At 41.7% G+C, this 24,654-nt stretch overlaps 1 protein-coding gene across 2 annotated transcripts in view; it reads left to right on the forward strand.

Annotated features, from left to right (window-relative positions):
* Positions 1-18,012: 18,012 nt before the first annotated feature.
* PIK3R5 (phosphoinositide-3-kinase regulatory subunit 5) overlaps positions 18,013-24,654 on the forward strand; it is a 70,196-nt gene continuing 63,554 nt past the window's right edge. The window contains exon 1 of one of the 2 annotated variants that reach the window (XM_070482341.1): positions 18,013-18,151. The gene's annotated coding sequence lies outside the window, so the exon portion shown is untranslated. The remainder of the gene's footprint in view (positions 18,152-24,654) is intronic. The other variant, XM_070482340.1, reaches the window with a different exon arrangement.

A 24,654-nucleotide genomic window follows, 5' to 3' on the forward strand; every position in this document is an offset into this window, starting at 1 on the left:
AAGATTGGCACAGATGTTAACTCAGGGCTAATCTTCCTCATGCCAAAAAAAAAAAAGAGGAGGATTGGCAACAGATGTTAGCTCAGAGATGATCTTCCTCAGCAAAAAAAGAAAAGAAAAGAAAGAAACACTCCACTAAGAAGACATAACACTTATTAATATATATGCATCTGACATGGGAGCACCATAGTATATAAAGCAACTATTAACATATCTAAAGGGAGAAATCGACAGCAACACAATAATAGTAGGGGTCTTTAACATCCACTTACATTAGTGGATAGATCATCCAGACAGAAACTCAACAAGGAAACATTGGCCTTAAAGGAAACACTAGAGCAGAAGGACTTAATAGTTACAGAGAGAGAACATTCCATACAAAAGCAGCAGAGCATACACTCTTTTCAAGTGCACATGGAACATTCTCAAAGAAAGACCATATATTGGGAAGCAAAACAAGCCTCAATAAATGCAAGAAGATTGAAATCATGTCAAGCATCTTTCCAACCGCAATGGTATGAAACTAGAAATCAACTACAGGAAGAAAGCTGGAAACGTCAGAAATATGTGGAGACTAAAAACTTATTACTAAATAAGATTGAATCAATGAAGAAATCAAATGAGAAATCAAAAAATACCTGGAGACAAATGACAATGAAAACACAACATACCAAAACTTATGCAATGCAGCAAAACCAGTACTAAGAGGGACGTTTACAGCAATACAGGCCTATCTCAAGAAACTAGAAAAATCTCAAATAAACAATATAACATTACACCTAAAAGAACTAGAAAAAGAACAAAGCCTAAAGTCAGTAGAAGGAAGGAAATAATAAAAATCAGAGCATAAATAAATGAAATGGAGACTAAAGACACAATAGAAGGATCAATGAAACTAAGATCTGGTTCTTTAAAAAGTAAACAAAATTGACAAACCCTTAGCTAGACTTACTAAGAAAAAAAGATAGAAGACTGAAATAAATAAAATTAAAAATGAAAGAGGAGAAATTACAATGGATATCATAGAAATACAAAGGATTAAAAGAGAATATATGAAAAGCTATATGCCGACAAATTGGATAACCTAGAAGAAATGGATAAATTCTTAGACTCATACAAGCTCCTAAAACTGAATCAAGAAGAAATAGAGAATCTGAATAGACTAATCACAAGTAAGGAGATTGAAACAGTAATCAAAAGCCTCTCAAAAAACAGAAGTCCAGGACCAGATGGCATCTCTGGTGAATTCTATCAAACATTTAAAGAAGATTTAATACTTATCCTTCTCAAACACTTCTAAAAAACTGAAGAGGATAGGATGCTACCTAATTCATTTTGTTAGGTCAACATTAAGATGATACCAAAACCAGACAAGAACAACACAAAAAAGAGAAAATTATAGGCCAAAATCACTGATGAACATAGATGCAAAAATCCTTAACCAAATATTAGCAAATTGAATGCAGCAATACATTAAAAGGATCATACACTGTGATCAAGTGGGATGTATACCAGGGACACAGGGATGGTTCAACATCCACAAATCAATCAATGTGATACACCACATTAACAAAATGAGGAATAAAAATCACATGATCATCTCAATAGATGCAGAGAAAGCATTTGACAAGCTCTAATATCCATTTATGATAAAAACTCTCAATAAAATGAGTAAAGAAGGAAAGTACCTCAACATAATAAAGGCCATATATGACAAACCCACAGGCAACATCATACTCAATGGTGAAAAACTGAAAGCTACTCCTCTCAGAACAGGAACAAGACAAGAATGCCAACTCTCACCATTCTTATTCAATATAGTGTTGAAAGTCCTAGCCAGAGTAATTAGGTGAGAAAAATAAATAAAAGGGATTAAAATTAGGAAAGAAGAAGTAAAACTGTCACTATTTGTGGAAGACATGATTCTATACATAGGAAAATCTAAAGAATCCACCAAAAAACTATTAGAAATAATTAACAAATACAATAAAGTTTCAGGGTACAAAATCAACATACAAAAACCAGTTGCATTTCTTTACACTAACAATGAACTACCAGAAAGAGAAATCAAGAATACAATCTCATTTACCATTGCAACAAAAAGAATAAAATATCTAGGAATAAATTTATCCAAGGAGGTGAAAGACCTGTACACTGAAAACTATAAGATGCTATTGAAAGAAATTGAAGACATAAAGAAATGGAAAGATATTCCAAGCACATGGATTGGAAAAATGTCCATATTGCCTAAAGCAGTCTACAGATTCAGTGCAATCTCAATCAGAATTCCAATGCCATTTTTCATGGAAATACAACAAAGAATCTTAACATTTATATGGAACAAAAGACTCCGAATAGCCAAAGCAATCCTGAGAAAAAAGAACAAAGTTGGAGGTATCACACTCCCTGAATTCAAAATATACTGCAAAACTATAGTCATCAAAACAGCATGGTACTGGCACAGAAACAGACATACAGATCCATGGAACAGAATTGAAAGCCTGGAAATAAAACCACACATCTATAAACAGTTAATTTTTGACACAGGAGCCAAGAACATACAATGGAGAAAGGAAAGTCTTCAATAAATGGTGTTGGGAAGACTGGACAGCCACATGCAAAAGAATGAAAGTAGACCATTATCTTACACCATACACAAAAATTAACTCAAAATGGATTAAAGACCTGAAACCATAAAACTTCTAGAGGAAAACATAGGCTGTATGCTCTTTGACATTGGTCTTAGCAGTATCTTGTTGAATATCATGTCTTCTCAGGCAACAGAAACAAAAGAAAAAATAAAGAAATGGGACTACATCAAACTAAAAAGCTTCTGCATGGCAAAGGAAACCATCAATAAAATGAAAAGACAACCCATCAACTGAGAGAAACTATTTGCAAATCATATATCTGATAAGGAGTTAACTTCTCAAATATATAAAGAACTCATTCACCTCAACAACAGAAAAATGAACAACTCAATCAAAAAATGGGCAGAGGATATGAACAGACAATTTCCAAAGAAGATGTACAGATTACCAATAGGCACATGAAAAGATGCTCAACATCACTAATTACTAGGGAAATGCAAATCAAAACTTACCTCACACCTGTCAGAATGGCAATTATTAAAAAGACAAGAAATAACAAATGTTGGAGAGCATGTGGAGAAAAGGGAGCCCTCATCCACTGCTGGTGGGAATGCAAACTGGTGCAGCCACTACGGAAAATGGTATGGCGATTTCCCAAAAAATTAAAAATAGAAATACCATATGATCCAGCTATTCCACTTTTGAGTATTTATCCAAAGAACATGAAAACACTAATTTGAAAAGATATATGCACCCTTGTGTTCATTGCAGCATATTCACACTAGCCAATACTTGGAAGCAACTTAAGTGCCTGTTAATGGATGAATGGATAAAGGAGATGTGGTATATATACAGAACGGAATACTACTCAGTCATAAAAAGATGAAATCATGCCCTTTGCAACAACATGGATGGACCTTGAGAGTATTATGCTAAGTGAAATAAGTCAAACAGAGAGAGACAAGTACCTTATGATTTCACTTATATGTGGAAGGTAAACAAACAAACAAACACATAAATATGGAGAACAGATTGGTGGTTACCAGAGGGGAAGTGGGTGTGGGGAGGGCAAAAGGGGTAAAGTGACACATGTGTACAGTAACAGATGGAAACTAGACTTTTGTGGTGAACACAATGCAGTCCATACAGAAGTCAAAATGTAATGATGTACACCTAAAATTTATATAATGTTATAAACCAATGTGACTTCAATAAAATAAAATAAATAATATTAAATAAATAACTAAATTACTGCTTCAATATTTTAATAAATTATGGAATTGTAGGCATTCTATTTCTTCTTGAGTTGGTTTTATTGTTACTTTTGCTAGGAAAAAAATCCTGTTTGACCTGTTTTAAAATGCATCAGCATAAAGTTGTTCATCATATTACATTATTTTCATAATCTTCACTGTATCTGTAGTTATGTCTCCTTTTTCACCCCTAATATTATTTACTTGTGCTTTCTATTTCTTATCCATCTTGCCAGATATGTGTTTGTCTTTTCAAAGAGCCATCGTTTGGCTTTATTTGGTTCTCTCTGTTGAATATTTGTTTTCTATTTCATTAATTTTGGCTCATTTTTATTATCTCCTTCTTTTGCGGTGGTGTGGGGACTTATTCTGTTGTCTTTTTTCTAACTTCTTAAATTAGACAATTAGCTAGTTAATTTTTAGCCTTTCTTCTTTTCTCAGATTAGGATTTAAGAGGCTACAAATTTCCTTCTTTTACCACTTTTTCTATATGCCACAAGTTTTGATATGTAATATTCTCATTATCGCTTGGTTCTAAATATTTAAAAATTTTTCTATTGTGATTTTTCTTTCTCTGACCAAGGGGATATTCAGAAGTGCCAATTTTTATGGTAATTTTCAACTTTGTTTTGTATTGACGTCTAACTTAATGGCACTGCTGTCTGGGAATGTAGTCTGCATGACAGTAATTCTTGGAAATTTGTTAAGACTTGCTTTCTGGCTTCGCTCATGATTAAGTTTAGTCGTTGTTGCATGTGGGCTTGAAAAGAATATGATTTTTTAAGTTATTGGGTGCAGGGTTCTATATGTTTATCAAATCAGGTTTAATTGTTTTTGATCAAATTTTCTATAGCTTTACTACATTTTTTCTTTCAAAATATTAATAATTCAGAGAGGCTTGTTGAAAGCTCCCACAATGATGGTGGATTTCTCAATTTCTCCATGTACTTCTATTAATCACTGCTTTATATATTTTTTAGATTTTTAAAGTTAGTTTCGTAAAAGTTTAATTTGTTTTATCTGTTGGTAAATTAAAGTTGTATCATGATATAATGACTATCTCTACCTCTAATACTTAAATCTATATTAATCTGAAATTAGCACAACTGAGCACCTTTATTTTAGTCACTATTTGTTTGGTATTTCTTTTTTTATCCTCTTACTTTCAACGCTTCTGTGTCTTCATACCTCAGCTATACCCCTTATCAGATGCAAGTAATTGAATTTTATTTGTTTTATCCATCCAATAATCTCCAACTGTTAATAGGTCACTTTATTTCACTTATATTCATTATGATTATTGATATATTGTGGCTTGTTTCTACTCTGTTAGTTTGCCTTCTATTTGTCTCTGTTTCTTTTATTTTTGTTTGTTTTTTGGGGGGGTTAGTTTTTTGCGGGCATGTGTGTGTGTGTGTGTGTGTGTGTGTGTGTGTTAGCTTATTGTATGTTGTTCATCTGGGAGATTTCACTTTCTTGGTTTTCCGTTTGGCTTTATATTTAAATTGTTTGCTGTTAGATTTTATCCAGTATTTCTATATTATTGAAAAGCAGGAAATATTTCCTCTATCTGTACTATCTGCCATTTTAACCAGAAGCCCATGTATGTATGTACACATCACCCCCTGACACTCCTATACAAAAATTTTTATAAGATTGATTCCAGAAATGGAATCTCTGGGTCAAAAAGTTATGTACCATTTTGAAACTACATTTTAAACTTAATATTTCATGGATGTCTTTCCATGTTATTAAATATTCTTCTATAATAATGTTATTATTATTTAATTGTTCATAATATTTCACTCTTGTATAGATTAGCCATATTTTAAAACTAATTCTCTATTTTTAAACATTAATGTTGCTTACAATTTTTCACTCCTTATAATTATAAGCAAATTGGTGATTAATATTCTGGTGCATAGAAGAATGATTTATTTTTTCCTTTAGACAAATTCCTAGAAATAGAATTACTGGGTTAAAGAGTACATGTATTTTAATGTGTTTCATATCCAATACCAAATTTATATTTATGGTAACAGTTTATGAGATTTTGGGCCTCCAAATATTTGAAAACTCTGGGTAATATAATTTGTCTTATCTTTGCCTAGTTGTCAGATAGAAGTTCCTATCTCATTGGTTTAATTTACATTTTTCCTTATAAAGTCGAACATTTTTCACATGCTCATGGCTACTTGTATATCTTTGGTGAATTGTCTACTTGTCTGCTCAGATTACTTTTCTTTAGGGTATGTAAATTTTTTAATGTAAAAAAATATATTTTCATGTTAAAGATGATATCCTTTGTTATTTGTTGCAAACATTTTGCCCTAGTGTGCCATTTGCCTTTTAATGTAGTGTTTATGGTTGATTTTTCATGTACAGAAGTTATTTCACTTTTATATATTCAAATCAATCTTTTCCTTTATAATTTCTGATTCTGGTGTCATGCTTTAAAAGGCCAGCTACGATTCCAATATTATATACGCATTTCCCTTTTTTCTTCTGGACTCTTGTTTTATTTGATTTTTTACATATGGATGTTTAATTAGTCAGGAATTTTTTGTGGTATAAGATTTGAAGTAGAAACCACACTTACTTTTTTCTCCTAATGGTTGGTTAGCTGTCCTAGCCAATCTATGGGATAATTGATCCTATCCTCTTTATCATATGTTAAATTCCTTCAGATACCTCTGTCTGTTTCTGACAGATCAATTTGGCCCCATTTGTCTGTTACACTCTCTACATCAGTACTACGGTGTTTTCACTCTTTGGCTTTAGAGAACATCTTCATATCTCAGATGGCAACTCTTCCCTCATTACTAAACCTTTGAAAACGTCTCTTGGCTGTTCTCACACAACTACTTTTCATGACGAAATGTAAAATCATTTTGTCAATCTCCTCCCTCTCCAAAGTCTTATTTGGCTTTTGCTTGAAGCTGCCTTATGTTGACATACTCAATTGGGGAAGGATAGATATCTTTTATAATATCATTTTCCAATCTAAGAACATGAAAGTCTTTCTTTCTATGCAAGGCTTCTTTTGTATCCCATAAAAAAAGTGTCTACGTTTTTTTAAATAATAGCTTTATTGAGCTATAACTCACATACCATACAATTCACCCATTTAAAGTGTATAATAAATGGTTTTTAGAATATTCAGAGTTGTACAATCATCATCACCACCCCAAAAAGAACTCTCATACCCATTAGCATTCAATCCCCATTTTCCTTCAACCACCCCAGCCCTAGGCAACTGCCCGTCTACTTTTTGCCTCTATGGATTTGCCTGTTCCGAACATTTCATATAAATGGAATCATACAGTATGTGGCCCTTTGTAACTGGCTTCTGTTACTTAACATAATGTTCTCAAGGTTCATCTGTGTTGTGGCATGTATCAGTACCTCATTTCTCTTTATGGCCGAATAATATTCCATTGCATGAATATACCACATTTTATTTATCCGTTCAGCAGTTGATGGACATTTGTGTTGTTTCCACCGTTTGGCTATTATGAACAATGCTGCTACGGATATTTGTGTATAAGTTTTTGTGTGCACATATGTTTTCACTTTTCTTGGGTATATTCCCAGGAGTGGAATGGCTGGGTCCTATGGTAACTCTGTTTAACCTTTTGAGGAACTGCCAGACTATTTTCCAAAGCAGTTGCACCATGTTACATTCCCACCAGCAGTGTACAGTATGTATGATGGTTCCAAATTCTCCACATTCCTACCAATACCTCTTATTATCTGTCTTTTTGCTTGTAGTGGATATGAAGTGGTATTTCATTGTGGTTTTGGTTTGCATCTCCCTGATGGCTAATGACGTTAAGCATTTTTTCACATCCTTGCTGGCCATTTGTATATCATCCTTAGAGATATATTTGTTTATATCTTTTGTCCATTTTTCATTTGGGTCATTTGTTTTTTTATTATTGAGCTATAGGAGTTCTTTATATATTCTAGATTAAAATCCTTTATCAAATATAAGATTTGCAAATTTTTTTCCATTCTGTGGATCGTCTTTTTTTCCCTCTTCTCCCTAAAGCCCCAGTTCATAGTTGTATATCCTAGTTATGGGTTATTCCAGTTCTTCTGTGTGGGATATCGCCACAGCATGGCTTGATGAGCAGCGCATAGGTCCACGCCCAGGATCTGAACTGACAAACTCTGGGTCGCAGAAGCATAGTGCACGATCTTAATGACTCGGCCATGGGGTCAGCCCTGTCTTTTGTTTCTTGATGGTGTCTTTGATGCACAAAAGTTTTTAATTTTGATGAGGTCTGCCTTATCTATGTTTTTCTTTTGTTGCTTCTGCTTTTGATGTCATATCTTAAATAAACCATTGCTGGGGCCCACCCAATGGCACAGCAGTTAAGTGCGCACGTTCTGATTTGGTGGCCCGGAGTTGCCAGTTTGGATCCCAGGTACGCTTGGCAAGCCATGCTGTCGTAGGCGTCCCACATATAAAGTAGAGGAAGATGGGCACCAATGTTAGCTCAGGGCCAGTCTTCCTCAGCAAAAAGAGGATTGGCAGCAGATGTTAGCTCAGGGCTAATCTTCCTCAAAAAAATAAAAACAAACAAACAAAAAAACCATTGCTTAATCTAAGGTCATGAAGATTTACACCTATGTTTTCTTCTAAGAGTTGTATAGTTTTAACTCTTATGGTTAGGTCTTTGATCCACTTTTGAGTTAATTTCTGTGTGTAGTGTGAGGTAGGAATCCAGGTTCATTCTTTTTCATATGGATATCCAAATGTCTCAGCACCATTTTTGAAAAAATAACTCTTTCCCCCTTTGAATTGTCTTGGCACCCTTGTCAAAAAGTCAGTTAATCGTAAATGTGAGCATTTATTCCTGAACTCTCAATTTTATTCCCCTGATTTATGTTTATCTCTAGCTTTGCGGTAAGTTTTGAAATCAGGGAGTTTGAGTCCTCCAAATTTGTTCCTCATTTTCAAGATCGTTTTGACTATTCTGGGTCCCTTGAATTTCCTATTCCTGTGAATTTTTGTTGCTGGGGTGAATTAGGTCTATTTTCTATTTGGTCATTGCTGGTGTATAGAAACTATTGAATTTCATGTATTTATTTTTGTGTCCAGCTACTTTACTGAACTCTTGCATAAGCTCTAAACATTTCTGGGTCCATTTGCTGGGGTTTCTCAGGTAGACACTGATATCTTTTGCAAATAATGATAAGCTTGACTCTTCCTTCCCAAATTTATGTCTCTTAATTATTTTTCTTCTCATTGTTTTTCTTTGAATTTTAGAATATTGTTGACACTATTCACAGTGTGACATCCTTGTTTTGCTTCTCCTTTTCATAGGAATGCATTTGTTATTAAGGACTATGTTTGCATACCATTCCACATCATCACTAGGCATCATATGGTTTGCTGGCTTGAGATGGATATATTTATCATCTTGACAAATTCTTTTTTATTCTTAATCATTAAGAGTTTTCATCAAAGTACATCTTATTAGGATAATTATATTGTTTTTCTCCTGAGTCCTATTCATATGATGAACAACATTAATAAACTTTTAACATTGATCCTCCTTGCATAAATGAAGTATCTCCCTAGCCAGTGGGAACAAATTAGCTCACGTTAACAGAAATAACTCAGGTTTCACTAGTGCAGGTCCCACCTATATAATATAGAAGAGATGTCACAAACTGATAGTTGGTAGGTCTTGTCTGGTTTGGCCAGCAAAGGATTTGCAAATACTGTTTTGAATTAGTTTACAGCATTTAAAAACCAGGAGATTTCAGAATAAAAATTCCACTTTTTGATTTCTCTTTAAAAATTGCAAAATTTTACCACACAAGTCCTGCAATTCCCACATGGCCACAGTGGGCTGGAGGCTGGGCCCCTAGGGGGGGCCCCTTTAGAAGTAACCTCATTTGCATCCTTTCCACAGCCTATTGTCTCCACACCATATTGTTTCCCAGACATCAAGGTCAAGGATCAGTTGCCAGTTTTTGTATTTGTGCAATTGTCTTTCTTATACAGTCATGCGTCCCTTAACAACAGGGACACGCTCTGAGAAATGCATCGCTAGGTTCTTTTGCAGTTGTGCAGATATCACTGAGTCTACTTACACAAACCGAGATAGTATAGCCTGCTACACACCTGGGCTACACGGTACTAATCTTATGAGACCATCGTCATATATGGGCTCTCTCATTGACAAAAATGTTGTTATTCGGTGCACGACTGTAATGGAATTATGTGAAAATGAGATATTTCTTGTAATCACATCTCTAGCAAATGTGGAAAAACCAAGAGGGTTATGTGCTTCAAGAAAACTGGGAGCAAGCATATTTCTTAGAGGAAGGGAAGAATATTCCTACATGTTTAATATGCAAAGTGTGCCTGTTGAAAGAATACAGTGTCGGATGCCAAGAGAAAAGAAATCGTAAGAATAACATGGAAAAGCTGTGTGGGGAAAGAAAAACTAATTGAATTCAAAAAAGAGGACAGAAATTTCAACAGGGTTTGTTTCAGGAGGCTAAGAGTATAATCAATGCTGTTACGAAATGTCACAATACAGTAAGTGAACACCATCTCACCAGTTCTTTCTGAGTTTGACCTGCTTGGCTCTTGGAGACGTTTGAGTTTCTGATCCTGCTCCAGTTCTCCAGCTTCCTTCAAAGCTTCTTTCCCAGTGTGTGCTCCCCACCCCCCCACTCACCCAGCTGTTCTGCTGTTGCGACCCAGGTCTCCAAGATCCCAATGGAAACAGCTCCTTTTGCTTCTGCCTGAAGCTCTTTCCCCATAAGGTTCAGATGCCAACCTGCGAGGCTGACCTGGGGCAGTTGTCACACTCCCATCAGTAGCAACACCGGGGTGGGGCGGGGGGGGTGAAGGTTGGCCCGACATCCATCAGCTCCTCCCAAAATGTCCAATCTAAATTTTAAAATGGTGACCAATCAGACTCTAAGCCTCTGCTTGGTTGACCTTCTGGAGCTTCCACTGGAGACCACTCCTCATTTTTGCAACCCAGGGCCCACCCCTAAACCCCTCCTCCCAGGCCTCTGACTTTTAACCACCAATGTTTGTGGGCAACAAGTTCAATTAAGGCATCACATACATCTGAGTCCCTTTAGGCTCATCCAGGATGTCAGCATTCCTTGAACAAACCCTACTTTGCCATGGCATATTACTATTTTAATTAAAAGCTGGATATAATTTGCACTTACTTTATTTCAGGTTTTTCTATCTGTATCATAAGGAAGAGCGGTCCACAGTTTTCTTTCTAAGATTTAGTAACAGAGAAAAGAAAATGGCAAGTTTTTCAAAAGTTCGTAAGATCACAACTAAAAGGACCCACAATGAAGAATACACAACTATGTACCGGGGGGCTTTGAGGAGAAAAAGGAAAAAAATAAAATTAAAAAAAAAAGTTCGTAAGATTTGCAACATTTATGTTTTGCTTTTTAAAGTTTATATTTTGAGATAATTTTGGAATTACAAAAAAAACGTTGCCAATATAGAGTTCTCATAAAACTTTCACCCAGCTTCCCAGTATTAGCATAATACATAACATAGTATGATTATCGAAATCAGGAAATTCATATTGATACAACAATATTAATGAATCCACAGACTTTAATTCTGCCAATTGACCCACCAGTCTCCTTTTTCTGGTCCAGGACCCAATCCAGAATCCCTCATTGCATTTAATTGTGTAACAATCTCTGACAGCCCCTCAGTCTTTCTTTGTGTTTCCTGACCTTTACACTATTGAAGATTTTATAGAATGTCCCTCAGTTTGGGTTAGTCCGATGTTTTCTCCTGATTAGATTGAGTGAGGGCGTTTTTGACTAGAATACCACAAAAACAATGTTGACCTTTCTCAGTGCATCACATCAAGAGGTAAATGATGTTGCTATGTCTTGTTACGATACTGTTAATTTTTTTCACTTAACGGTGGAGTCTCCCTGGTTTCTCCACTATAGAGTCACTATTTTTCCCTTTGTAACTAATAAGCATTTTGTGGGGAGCTACTTTAAGTCTAAGCAAATATTCCATTCATCGTCATACTTTCACCCACCACATTTAGCCTCCATTGATGATTCTTGCGTGTGAAAATTATTACTGTGATGTTTACCAAATGGTGATTTTCTAATTCTATCATTCCTTCTAGTACATTTATTCATTGTAATTCTACCATTAAGGAAGGGTTGTCTCTTCTCCATGTATTTATTTATTCAATTTTAACGTCAGTATGGATTTATTTTATTCTATAGGCTGTAATCCATAACAGTTATTATTTATTGAATCACTCAAATCATTCTGGATTTGGCCATTGAGAGTCCCTTCAAATTGGTTCCTATGTTCTTTTGACAGCCTCAATCATTTTTTGAGTGCTTCATTACTTTCTAGTATCATAAGATGTTCTAGATTCATCTTGTTCTTCAATGAGCCATTTCTCCAAGGAATGCTGGTTCCTTTTTATTTCTCGGGTCCTTTTTACCAAGATCTGAGAGCTAGGTGTCCTCATTGCTACTGGGACGTCATTACTTCTAGGCCCCTTCAGAAGATGGAGCTAGGAAATACACATACATTGGTATCTGTTTATCAGTGTATGTATCTATTAAAAACCATGCATACACACTAATACATCTGCTTCCAGTCTAACATCACAAGATTCATTCAAGCCTTCCACTTTTTCTTATTTGTATTTCTTTTATTAACAGTAAGAAACTTGGCTCTCATTACCTACAACGTTTTTATTTGTTTGTTCAATCTTACTAAACACGTAACAGAGTTTCAGAATTGCTAACTCATACCCCTATGAGAAACAGATTTACTAACTAGAGCACGGTGTGTGTGGACAGTTCCTCATGTCTCTAGCCTTACAGTATGTAGTCAAAACACAGTTTTCCTAATTTACTCAGTTTAGTTCTTTCTGTCTCCACTCTCCCCAGTGTGGTTACATTCTTCAGTTATAAATGGGTTAGGTTCATTTGTGACTGTTTGTATTCCATTTGGGGTTCCCAGCATGTCCTGATTTTATTTATTAATTTAGTTTTCAGGGGCAGGGATAGGTAAAAAACCATCACGGTTCTGAAAGTCAGAACCATAGAAAAAGGCATACTCAGAGAACTGCCATTTCTCCCATCCCTTCCATCCCCATGCCTAGTCTCCCATTCTTTCCACACAATTCCCACCCACTCCCTGTGGGTAACCAATCTTATTAATTTCTTGTTCATCCCTCCTGTACGTCTCTTTGCACAAACGAGCAGATACAATCATGCTTCCTTGTATCCTCCTCTCTCTCACATGAAAGGCGACACACTCTGTTCTTCATTGCAGTATTTTTTTTAAGTTTAAAGTTTGATAGAAGTCATCGATGTAGCTATCAAGGCACAGAGACAGTCAAGACAGAATTTCTTTGTTAATTTACAAAATTTCGTGGTTATTGGTCGTTCAGATGTTGTGTCTTTTGAAAGTTGATTTTTGGTAAACTATTTTTACTGGAAAGGTTAGGATTTTGAATAGAAAATGCAAATCTTTCTTCGGTTCAGATATAATTTCTTCTACCACATATTTTGTTTTTTCCCTTTCTCTCTCTCCTTGTGGAATTCCTATTATATATATATGTTATATCTCTTCACTGTAAATGTCATAGCTCATCTTTTCTCTCATAGTCTTAATCCTTCATCCTTTCTCCTCTGAATCCTAGGATACATTCTCAAGCTTTTTTTTTTTTTTTTTTTACTTTCGTGAGGAAGATTGGCCCTGAGCTAACATCTGTGCCAATCTTGCTCTATTTTGTATGTGGGTCACTACCACAGCATGGCTTGCTGAGTGGTGTAGGTCTGTGCCTTGGATCCGAATCCATGAACCCGGGCTGCTAAAGTGGAGTGTGCCAAACTTAACCACTACGCCACTGGGCCAACCCCCATTCTCAAGCTTTCAATTCACATATTCAGCTGTCTCCATTTCCCACGCTGCTGTCCACTGTCTCTACCGAGCTTCAAATTTAGCAATCCAAAAATGTTTCCTGATCTCAGCTTGAAATTATTTTAATGATTCAGTCTATTACATTTATAAATGGAATATCCTCCAAATATGATTGAAAACATGTATGAGAAATATTTTTAAAAAATTCTTCTATTTGTGGAAACTTAGTTTCAAAAGATACTAATTTTCTCTGACCATGTACCTTTCTTTTAAACTTCTGAATCTTTTTGTGTTTTCATCTCTTTGATTTTTCTCTGTTTGCTCATCTTTGCCAGAGGGAGTCTATATTTATCCAATAACAGCAATTGAGGTGGTTTTGCTAATCATCATGAACACACAGTAAGTAATGAGCCAGGTAAATCAGTGGAGAGAGGGGTTCCAAGCAGAGGGATCAGAGTGAGGAAGGGCATGGAGGTATGAAAGCCCAACACCAACTTACTTTTCCCACAAGTTTTATGTACTGAGGTATAATTCACAGAGAGCAGAATATGCAACTTTTAAGTGAATATCTCAGTAACTTTTGCACATGTACACAGCAGGTGACCATCACCCAGATTAAGATACAAAACATACCTATCACCCCAGAAAGTTCACTCATGTCCCCTTTCCAGTTAAATTGCTCCCCTCCCCCAAGATAACCATCATTCTGATGCTTATCACTACAGATTAGTTTTTTCCCTTTTTTTTTGATTTTACTTATTGATTAATTTAGTTTTCGGGGACAGGGATAGGTAAAGAACTATCATGGTTCTGAAAGTCAGAACCATACAAAAAGGCATACTGGCTCTTGAACTGCATACAAATGGAATCACGTAGCAGATCTTCCGAGTCTGGCTTCTTTTGCTTAACATAATGTTTGTGAAATTCATCCACATTGATACACGTATCAGTAATCTCTTCCTTTTCATTGCTGGATAGCATTCCATTATATGAATATATCACAATTTTTTTTTTTTACATCCATTCTACTATTAATAAATATTTGGGTTGTTGCCAGTTTGGGGCTATTATGAATAAAGTTGATATAATCATTCACATATATATGTTTCTGTGTGGACATATAAATTCATTCACCCTGGATACATATCTCAGAGTGGAATTGCTAGGTCAGAGGGAGATGTATATTTAATTTTATTAGACGCTACCAATCAGTTTTCCAAAGCAGTTGTGCCATTTTACACTGCCACAAACAATATATGAGTTCCACATCCTTGCCAACATTTGGTGTTGTCCGTCTTAATTTCAGCTATTCTAATTGCTGTAAAATGAGAACTCTTTTCAGGAGCTTATTGGCTGTTGGTATGTCTTCTTTTGTGAAGTGTCTGTTCAAGTCTTTTGCCCATTTGAAAATAAGATTTTGTCTTTTTATTTTTGGGTTGTAGGAGTTCTTTATATATTCTGGATATAAGTTATTTGTATAGCAAGGTTTCTAGCATTGAAACTGGGTGGATAGTAAAGATATTAAGTGAGTTAGGGAAGGCAAGAGAAAGAGTTTGGGGAAAGATGAGGAATTCATTTCAGGACACAGAGTGATTAAGGTGCCTTTGGGTATCCAGGTAGAGATGTGCAGTAAGCACTTTGAATTCTAGATCTGGAGCTCATGAGAGAAGTCTGGGCTACAGATTTGGAAGGGATCAGTATGACGGGAATGGATGAGATTGCCCAGGGAGAAGACAGGTAGCCTCAAATAAAACCTTATGGGGGCCGGCCCATGGCATAGTGGTTAAGGTTCTATGCTCCGCTTTGGTGGCTTGGGTTCATGGGTTCAGCTCCTGGGTGTGGACCTACTCCACTTGTTGGCCATGCTGGGGTGGTGACCCACATACAAAATAGAGGAAGTTTGGCACAGCTGTTAGCTCAGGGCTAATCTTCCTCAAAAAAAAAAAAAAGAGGAAGATTGGCAACAGATGTTAGCTCAGGGGGCGTCTTCCTCACTAAAAAACAAAACAAAGCAAAACAAAACTTTATGCATTCCAATGTTTCAGAAATGATGAAGAAACAAAGCCAGAAAGAGAAAACACAATTAGTGGTCAGAGTTGGAGGAAGGGAAGTCAAAGGAGTAATCATCAAATGTGGAAATGAGGACACTGGATTCAGCATTTGGGGCTTCCTTGGTGATTTTTCTCAGAGTATTGAGGAATAAATGTAAGGTGAGGAAGAGGAGAAGGGGTAGACTCCTCTTCGAAAACAGAGAAAGGAAAGAGAGAGATTACAAACAGACATATATTTTCAAATGAACCAACAACAGAGCTGTACAAAGTGGTACATAATCAGACACCACATGAGTGACAGAGGCATCTCTGAGTCTTACTAGCTGCTCTGGGGAGGTGGGAGTAGAAAAGGGTGGAAGAAATGTGCTGGGTGGCTGTAGTTCTAATTCTGGTCAATAGGTGTCAGGTGCTGGTCAGATCTCCTGGTTGGTGGTCTGCCCTCTTGGGATAGGGAGACAGGTTGAGCCAAGTGAGGGAGGAATAACATGCATGCTCAACATCTGGGTCACACCTGCTGGTGGAGAAGAGAATGCCTGCTTCTGAGGGGATGCGGGATGGGACCAGGTGGGTTTCACGGGATGCTCAGCTCCCTGGTGGTAAGCTCTAACAGGCAACTGTTTCAGCTTTCCTCTATCTTCAGGTTTAGGAATACTAAGGACCTGGAAGAAGTCAAGGATGCCATAACTTCTCCAGCGGTGTTTTTTTGTTTTTTGTTTTTTTTTTTTTCACCTTTCAAAGTGCTCTCATAATCCAACATGTCAATTTGGCCCTTGGCCCTTCTGTCCTTCTTGCTACTCAATGCCTGATTCCAGAGCAGTTCTCTCCCTTCCTCCCCATCCTGGCCACCTCTGGGCTGTCTCCATCTTCGCCCTTCTCCTTTTCGTGGTAGAAAAAGTAGAGATTGGGGAGACTAGAGTCCTTGCCCAGCCTTATCAAATTGTATGAACTTAGGGGTGTCCTCTCACAGTCCTTCGTGGCTCTGGTTCCTTATCTGTAAAATGGTGGCAGGTAGGGGATTCAGGTGGTGGATGACGAGTAGGAAAAGTACTAGATGGTTTCTGAGTTTCCATCTCTACAGGCTGGAATCGGCCCTCCGTGTTCACCCGGGTGCTTTCTGTTTCTATGCCTTTGGGGAAGTTGCTTTTTCTTGGTATTTAGGGAGTCAGGAAAAGAAAAGTCATCGGTGTTCACATCTCTCAAAGCCTCAGGTAGGGCTGTGGTTTTTTGATCAACAGTAACGTATGACCTTGTGGTGAATTGTGAACGCCTCTACCAGAAATGGTGACACAGAGTCCCATTCAATAGTGGAAGTGGAAATTTCAGCCTGGCCCTTTGTTAACTCTGAAACAAAGTGCTATTCTTTCATCGCAAGGGCTGCCTGCACAGGAGTCAACTTTCTTATCCCCGTTTTGTAAATGAGGAAACTGAGGCACAGGGAAATGCAGTGACTTCCAGGATTCCGCGACGAGTGCTTCCAACTCTTGGTATACAACATCTGCCACGTCGTCTGTGAGGAGAAAGCAGGAGGCAAGCAGAGGGCCTTGGCTCCGGAGACGACCCCTCCCCGCTTCAGGGGCTGAGAAATGGCTGAAGTGACAGCCATCGGCCAAGGAAGGTGAGAAAGTCAGACCAGAGGCTGGAGGTGCAGCGCTGAAAGTCTGGATTGGCTGGTATGACGAGGAAGGTTTCTGCAGAAGGGTGGGGGTCAAGGTGCCCGTCTGCACAGCAGGGGTGCAGGCATTTTAAAGGTTAAGAGCACCCAAAGAAAATAGAAGTAGGAGGAGGAAGTGAGGCGCTGGGTCTCAGCGAGAGAAGGAAGCAGCTCGTCGAGCTTCCCCTTTCTCCTCCTTCCCCGAAGCCCCCACCACAATGCTCTCTCCTGCTCCGCCCACCCCTCCTGCGGGGCCAAAGCCGCGCTTCCGCCCCCCTGGACTGCCGCACCTGACTCCTGGGGGGTCGCTGGTGCTCGGTGCCGTGGCCGCCCACCCGCCAGGGCCTGTTCCTTCCGAGGGCAGACGGTCTCAGAGCCGGGGGCTGCTTCTCAGAGCTCGGCGGGCTCACGCGGGACTCAGAGGATGCACCGGCTGGGCTGGCACCTCGCCGACACTGCCCGGCCACCAGGTGGCATGAGAGGCCGGCTGGGCGGCCAGCCCCTCCCGACCCCGCCCTTGACCAGGCCCCGCCCCCGCCCCGCCCCCAGCCCGCCCTTGGAGCGGAGCCCTGGCAGATGCTGGCACTGGTGGTGCGGCCTCAGCCGAGTCGCGGTGGTCGCGACCGTACCCCGAAGTGAAGGGAGTCGCCGCTGGAGAGGGGCTCGGCGCCCGGCGGGGACTGCAGGTGTGTGGCCGGGCCGCCGGGGCGGGAGGGCGCGGAGCGCGCGCGTGGGGACTCCAGGCAGAGCCGGGGCCGCTGGGGACCGTCGCGGAGCAGTGGGTTCTGAGGGCAGCGGCCGCAGCGCGTAGGCTGGACAGATCCTGCTGTCTTCCGGCTCCGTGGATCTGGTCCACTGCCCGGGCGTGAGGTCCGCAAACTCACGTTCCCAATAATCCCGGAGACAGAAGGCGTGTCCCAGGGACTGTCCATCCTTATCTAGGAAGCCATTGCTGGACGCCTCTGTGCAGTCCGAGTGTGGCCGCAAGCCTCCTGCCTCCTTCACAGGCCACGCTGTGTCGTGGGGTCGAGGTCCCTCTTCCTGGGAGCTCTCTGTGAGCGTGGCATCAGGAGTCCTTTGCCGTCGGGATCTGGGAGTCGTGGAAGTGCCTGGCGAAGGCGCCCTCCATCGGGCCTCAGCCCACCCCCTGCTAGCGAGCGTGGGCCCCCAGACGGTGGCTGCTCTTCTAGAGAACTACAAACTTGACTTTGTCAGAGGATCCGTGTTTACACCCCGGGTGTCCCTGCGTGACTGCGTGTGCGTGTGTGCCTGTGTTTGCGCGTGCGCGTGCCGGCTGGCCCATCCCAGGCCTGGGGTAAATAAGCAAGAAGTTCAGGTCAGTAGGAGGAAGGAGATCGTTCAGAGGGAAAAGGAAGGCGAGATGAAAGCAGCAGGATGTGGTATCAAGTGAGCTCACAAGCCTCGAGCAGAGAGGAGGGGTGGGTTTAGGCAAAATGAGGGCTAAAAGTAGGCCAGGTCTGCCTCAACGTTCCCTTCTTGGATTGCCCTTCCCTTCCTCCCTCCCTGTCTCTGTGTCTTCCCATCCACACTTTCTTGGCAAGGCCTTGGTTCCCAGAGTTTGTTAAAACACATATTCTCCAGGCCCTGGCCCTATAGCACAGCTTTCCAGGAGTGGGATCTGGAATCTGTGTTTTTCTAAAATTTGAATAAGCTCTTTAAGTGATGATGCTGGAGCCATTGCTTGGGAACCCGGTGTGACGTGGAAAAGAGACCTGAGTTCCAGCCGGGCCCAGCTGTGTGACCTTGAGCATCTTACTGCTCCTCTCCCAGCCTATTTCCCTACCTGTAAAATGGGCTCTAAAAGCAACCTCATGGACTTGTGGGAAAATTAAATGAGAAAATCGTGATGAGAGCGGCTCCACCTGGGAGCTGCTCCCTGGGCGTTTACCGAACGGGAGAGTGGGTGGGCATCAAGGGCTCACCTGCCTCCTTAGCGTGGCCAGGATGGTGTGAGTCTATGGAAGACAAAGAAGACAGCTCCGAGTGGTCAAGCTGTCTCTTCCTGCTTCAGGACACCCTCCCCTGCTTTTTGAAGCATAGCTCGCCAGGACTGTGGGGCAGAAAGGCTCGGGGTCTTTGTATGCGGGGCCACGTTGAAGTTTCAAGAAATCCCTCCCCCTTATCTCCAGCTTAGGTTGGGGATGACTAATTATCTTCTCTTCCCAAGCTGCAGTGCAGGCTGGCCCCCTCTGCCTCCCCTGCCTGACCTCCCTCCCTCCCGTGCACCCCTTTTCGTTTCTTGCAAGAATAATAGGTGGTACTGGGCAAAAAGTGTGTTTGGGGTTGCTGGAGGGTTAATGATGAGGAGGCTCCACAGCTGAGGCTGTGGAGGAGGCTGGCTATTGGCGGCTTCTCCGCAGTCCCAGGTAAGTCATTGATGACGGGCCTGCTGGCCAAGAACTGCAAGAGGAGGAGAGCCGGTAGCCTTTGGGCTTGGGCAACCTAGAGTTGGATGCCCCACTTTGGGTTCAGCTGAGCACTCAAGCTGTGCAAATTTGGCCTTCGTTCGAAGAGGCTCATGCCAAGAGGCTGAGCAGGCGGCCCTGGTGGATCCCTGCGAACCCGAAGACTTGTTTGGCTCAGCTGTGGGTGGGCCGAAAGCCTGGATCAGCTTCTTGAAAGAGGAAGCTTCTGGAGGGGCAAGATAGATCACTAGCAGGTCAAGGGAGAGGTGTTAAGTTTGATTTTTGAGCCTCTGGCATAGATGGGGAGTGGGGGGCCAAGGAAAGACTGCTCTGACTTCCACCCAAGGGGAAGATAAGACACTCTCATAGCAAATGTCTAGTGCATATTAGGATATTCCACCAACTTGAAGGTGTGCGGTTTCACATTTTAACAACTCTGAAATCAAGACGCATCTTACCATTATAATAGACAGCAATCTTGGCACACAAAATAATCTGCATCTTCGAGTTGGTGGCATCTTAGATGCTGTTAAACATGATGTATGTTTTACACATTTGGGCGGATACTTTAGGTGTACACAGGCACACACAGAATTATGCCATTTCCATAAGCAAATTTGCGTACATTAATTTTTCCAGTAGGTCTACCTTCAAAACACCCAAACTTTTCAGTGTATCCAGTTTTAAAGGAAATCTTTGTAAAATGTGTTGCTTGTCCTTATAAATGTAGCACATTGTACATTTGCCTGATTTAGTAATTTCTTGAAAGTATCACATGGTTCTACCTGCCATTCTCTTTCGTACCTTGGGTCTGCTCAGGACACATTTTCTGCCCTGTTTCTTTCATCTTTCTTTGTGCCCTTTTCCCCATTGGCTATAATTTCATGGTGTTGGGCACTGGGTTAAGTACTTCATGCCCTTTAATCTTCACAGCCACATTCCGAGGGAGCCACAACCATTACCCCCATTTTATGCATAAAGAAACTAAGGGTCAAGCCCACACTGCTGGAAAGTGCCAGAGCTGGACTGACTGTGGCATCTACTCTTGACCTGAGTGGCAGCCTGCATGTGCCCTTGGGTGTGAAATGCATGCCCTGCAGGGCATGACTTTTGGGGTATGAGTTGGGCTGTCCACAGGTCTTTAGTGTTTGCTTCTAGGCTAGCAGCTAGGTTCTGGATAGTTGGGGTTATCAGTTAAATGACTTCTGGATAAGTGAGATTTAGCTGGAGCAAGGTATATCCAGTAGGAGGGTGGGGGCCAATAAATGGGAAGAAGTGGTTGACTTTGGTGGCTCAGAGCAGACATTGGGTCCTTCCTGAGTCTACCAATTGGGACACTAGGCTTTGGACTTTAGAGTTTGGCCTCAGTGCAAGACTCCTGCCTCCCGCCTCCCACTCCCTCCATTCCCAGTCTAGCCTCTGTCCTGCTGCCATGGTGATGGAAGATGACAAATCTGAGCAAGTTGCTTTTCAACTGCAAACCCTTCCAAGCTGCCATGGCCCTCCAGAGAAGGGCTCCTTGCGCGGCTAGCAAGGCTTCTTGTGGCCCAGCCCAGGTCCACCCTACGTGCTCCATCTCCCGAAGCTCTGGCAAACCTCTGTGCCTTTGCACATGCTATTCCTTCTCCCTCACATTACCCTTCACTTTCTCTACTTGCCTGATGGACTGTGAATTCATCCTTGGATGCCCTGCTCAAGCTTCCTCATCTTTGAAGTCTTTCCCGACTCTCCTCCTCACTCCACATCACTGATGACCCCCTCTGTCTGTCCTTACGATGGCTGCTGTGTCCTCCCACCAGAGCACTGACTGCCCTGGCCCTTAGGGTGTGACCAGTGACTTGGTGGCTTGCTCACCAGAGTTACCGGATGCTCAGCGTGGCTGTCGAGCTGTCACCATGTCACTCCCCAGGATCTCATAGACAAGAAGGTTGTGCACATCAACAGTAGAAGCTGCCCAAATGCAGGACGGTGTGGGGCGCAGGAAGGTGGGGTCAGGAGGGAGTGGTGTGCTTTTCATTTTCGTGTCCTCCCGAGTCTTCTTGCTGCTGTTGTTGACCTAGGCAAATGAGCCTGTGTGGTTTCCTTGTGGGGGGCAGGGCTGGGGTGCGAGGGCTGAAGGTGGCTTCTAGGTTTTTCTGCCTGCCGTGGTGTCAGGGGGCTTTGTTTTCGCCCGAGTCCTCCACTCCTGGTCATGTGACCTGGGGTAAGTCCATGCACCTCTCTGGGTGTCAGTTTCCCCATCAGGATGGAGGTGTGGCGCTGGCTGCTCTCTCCGGCCCCTTCCTAACCTCCGATGTTGCATGCACTGGCTCAGTACTTCTGCAAGGAGCACCTGCTGTGTGCCAGGCATGTGCTGGTCTCTGAGGATCCTGAGAGAGGCAGATAATGTTCCGGCCCTTGTGGAAATCATAGTTCTGGTAGCCAAGACACTAGACACTCAGACCATTTAATTACAATTGTGAGAATTATGGGGATTTGTGCGATTAAGTAAAGAAAGCCCAGTAGAGTTTGGGAGTTAAGGAAGGGCTGCCGTAAAGAAGTCATATTCTAGTTGAGACTTGAGACAAGAAATAAAAGAAAATGGTGATGCTGATAATCACCACATCTAACATTTAACAGGCGTGTGCTAAGTGCTCTTTGGGTGCATCCTCTCAGGTCTCCCTTTCAAAAACTCTGTGGGGTCTGGGGACCCCTCTCCTGTGAGAATTAGATGAGACAACTGCTGGCAAGCACTTCTCCCAGTGGCTGGCATAGACCCAGGGATCCTGCCCTGCTCCTCATCTCCTCCTTCCTTGTCCCTCCCCCACAGTCCAAGGTCCAGCTTAATGGCATTAAAGCCATAAATACTGTTACGGGGTGCCTCCCTTTTCCTCTTCACTGATTGTCACCAGAGAGCGTGTTTCGCTGCTGCCTCTGCGGGCTCCTGGCGGGAGTCCTCTGTATTTGTGCCTTCACATGGGCCACCAACAGCGAAGGGAGCCCCCATCCACAGAAAACCACCACGTTGTTTGCTAGGCCTTCTTTCTGTCCCTCTCGGGAGCCGCTCCTCTTGCAGGGTTAAGAAACCCTGATTTTCTGGACCATTTAAGAAGTCGCTTGTTCAGCCCCCACATTCTTCTTCTTCATCCAAAGTTGTATTCCCAGAACCACGAAGTCTCTGCAGACCTACCTCTGGGTTTGGGGTCCGAGCCTTTGCCCTGAATGGCTTGGTGGTTTTGACTCTAGTCAGGCAGTCTTCATACAGCCACTTCCACGTGGCCTGGCTGAGGTGACCCACCTCCTCGGTGCGTTTTCTGGTTCGCTAGCTCACATCTACACCTACAGCTCTCAAAGGAGAGTTCGAGCTCTCTCTAGAGAATGGGCCTCTTTGGAAAACTGATAAGATGATAGATCCTTTCCTCCCCCTCCCCGTAAAAAGCACACGTGAGCACACACGTGCACGCACGCACACAGTTTCTCTCCTTCTCTCTTTCAAAGTTTTGCGTAAACCTTCAGGGTCTTCTCAGGCCTCTGCGGTCCACCAAGGAGCCCAGGTTAATAACCCCTGTTCTGGAAAACAGAACCTTCTCTACACTGATGTCTTTGGATAACGCCCAGCACTGCACCGCGCGAGAGTAAGCTGTTGTCAGAGGCAAGCTGGGGGTGAAGGTGGGTAATGAAAGCCTGCAGACTGTAGAGGAGGCTGCTGGTGACTCACTGGTGAGACCTCAAGGTGGTGCGCGGGGGGCTGAGGCCCTGGCCACTGGCTGAGCCACCGCCGTGCATACGCTTTCTGGATTTCTCATCAAGTCTTGAATTCAACCCATTTCCAAGAGGATTAAAGGGCATTACTTTTGCTGGTGGCGTCCTGATAAGAACTCTTCTCTGCCCCCCAACTAGAGAACTAGAGTTAAGGCTGGCAATGAGAGTCGGAGAAGATGTGTGTTTGTGGCTGTTCGCGTGAATAGAGACAGCCTAGGAAGCAGAGAGGCAGCCACTGCTGTGTTTTGCCACGAATGTTCCCACAGCCTCCCGAGTCCCCAGGGATGGGAATGAGCCTGGAGCTTTGTTCTCTGATGTGGTCACAGTTCTTTAGAGCCAGCACCTTGAAGTCAAGACCCGTGTGTGAAGGAAGTCTTCTGCAATTCCTCATTTCCAAGGATTTTTAAAAGCAGGAATGGAAGTAAAGTTTGTCAAATACTTCTTTAAGCATCTACTAGGACATCCTTGTATTTTTGCACCTTGAGATAGATTTGTGTGACACGTTATCTCATTAACTTCCTTATATTGAGCCCTCCCTGCACTTCTGGAATAAAGTCTATTTGGTCAAGGCGTTTTATTCTTTTAATACACTTAGGTATGATTTGTTGTGATTCTCTTTAGGATTTTTGCATCTGTGCTCCTGAGTAAGGTGAGCCCGTATTTTCCTTTTCTGTACTGCTGTTATCAGTTTTTGATGTGCTGGCTTTGCAAAATGATTTTGGAGGCATTTCACCTTCTCTCGCACCTTGGGACAGCTTACAGAGCAGAGGAATGACCTGTTCCTTGAAAGCTGGGAGAACAGCTCTGGTCCTTAGCTCGTGGGCTGCCAGATTCTTGGTTTCTCAAACTTCAAGGCTTCCTCTCCTTTTCTCTCTTCCTTAGTCCTCCAGGTACACACCTGTCACCTCAGTGTTCCCAAGCTGGCACCTGAGAGTCATCTTTGATTCTTGGCCTCCGGCAGTCCCCATGAATCCTCATTTTCTATGCCCTTCAGCTCTGGGCAGGCCCATTTCCACACTGAG

Source organism: Equus asinus, chromosome 13, assembly GCF_041296235.1.
Source record: "Equus asinus isolate D_3611 breed Donkey chromosome 13, EquAss-T2T_v2, whole genome shotgun sequence".
Taxonomy (NCBI): domain Eukaryota; kingdom Metazoa; phylum Chordata; class Mammalia; order Perissodactyla; family Equidae; genus Equus; species Equus asinus.